We start from the raw sequence: 1,902 nt of genomic DNA, 5'->3' as shown, positions 1-1,902 counted from the left end.
GGATGTAAAACATACATAATTACATATATCCTCAAGTTGTCTACGGGTGCGAACACCGGTGAGAGGGTTTCCAAGAATTTGTGTGGTTGGATGATCTTTAACAGTCCTCAACTCAGAATCAGTCTGATTCGATGAAGTATCGGGTTTATCAATGAATAGTACTTCATCATTATCTGAATTAGAAATTGGCGTGTTTAAGTGATCATCAATGACAACATTAATAGATTCTTGAATCACACTAGCCTTTTTGTTCAGAACCCTATAAGCTCGACTGTTTAAGGAATATCCTAGAAAAATACCTTCATCACTCTTCGTATCAAATTTTCCCAAATTTTCACGATCACGTAAAATATAGCACTTGCTGCCAAAAACTCGAAAGTATTTAACAATAGGCTTTTTATTGAACCATAATTCATAAGCTGTTTTATTATTATCTTTGCTAGTGTAGACTCGGTTAATAATATAGCAAGCTGTGTTGACAGCTTCAGCCCAAAGATTTTTAGAGAGCTTCATGCTATTCAACATGACATTAGCCAATGCTTGAAGCACCCTATTCTTTCTTTCTACAATTCCATTTTGTTGTGGAGTTTTGGGAGCAGAGAATTCATGTAATATTCCTTGGTCGGTACAGAACTTCTCAAAATTGCTATTCTCAAATTCATATCCATGATCACTACGAATTTTACTGATTTGAGAAGATTTTTCAGTTTGAGTCCTTTTGAAAACTTTTCTTACTTCTTCAAAGGTTTCAGATTTATCCCTTAAGAAGACTACCCAAGTGAATCTGGTAAAGTCATCAACTATTACCAGAATATACTTTTTCCCACCACGACTTTTTGTTCTGGTAGGTCCTATCAGATTCATGTGGAGAAGTTCGAGCGGTCTTGATGTGGTATTTGAATTCACCTTTTTGTGTAAATTCTTTGTTTGTTTGCCTATCTGGCACTCACCACATATTTTATCTAATTTCTGAAGTTTGGGTAAACCTCTTACAAGTTCTCGTTTGCTCAATCTATATAAATTTCGATAATGTACATGTCCAAGACATTTGTGCCATAAATCAGTCTCGTCTGTATGGACCATGTAACATGTTTGATTAGATGAGCTGGATTTGCTAATAATATAGCAATTTTCAGACATTCTACGTCCAGTTAATATTACAGAACCCTTATTGTTTAGTATCTCACAGCTTTGATTAGAAAACCAAACATTATGGTTATTATCGCATATTTGAGATATACTAAGCAAGTTATGTTTTAAGCCTTCAACATATAAAACATTTTTAAACACAGGAAGATTAAAAAGTTGAACCGTACCTTAGCCTATAATCTTGCAGTTGCTACCATCACCAAATGTGACTGAACCATTAGTCATATCTTTCAAATCCGTGAATAAAGCTTTGTCACCTGTCATATGCCTGGAGCATCCACTGTTTAGGTACCACTTTGAATGACTTGTTGCTTTGAAAGCAGTGTGAGCAACCAAGCAGGTAACTTTAGGAACCCATTTCATAACTGTTTTGGGTTTAGGAACATAGTTGGTCTTCTTTTGTGTATATTTGTAGGAATGACCTATAGAGTTAGATTTTAAGAGCTCCTTGAGTAAATCAACTATCTTTTCAACTAGTGGATTTCGTTTCTGATTAAAGTTGACATGGCTGCTTCTAGGTTTTTGAAAAATTTTTGAATTTCTATAAAAATCTTGATAAGTACTTTTCACTAGGGCTGATGGTTAAATGTCTACATTGTAAGAGCAATGGTGGTTAAATGTCCATCTTGTGATCCTCCCTAGGGCCCATTGATTAGGCCTAATCTCATTCCCTCCTTAGTGGGCTAGCTGAAAAGGCCTAGCTATATGTCCTAGAGGGGGGGAGGGGGGTGAATAGGACAATGCCAAATAAAA

This window comes from Magnolia sinica, chromosome 6, assembly GCF_029962835.1.
Source record: "Magnolia sinica isolate HGM2019 chromosome 6, MsV1, whole genome shotgun sequence".
Taxonomy (NCBI): domain Eukaryota; kingdom Viridiplantae; phylum Streptophyta; class Magnoliopsida; order Magnoliales; family Magnoliaceae; genus Magnolia; species Magnolia sinica.
The sequence above is the reverse complement of the archived record's forward strand: the minus strand, read 5'-3'. Positions refer to the sequence as shown.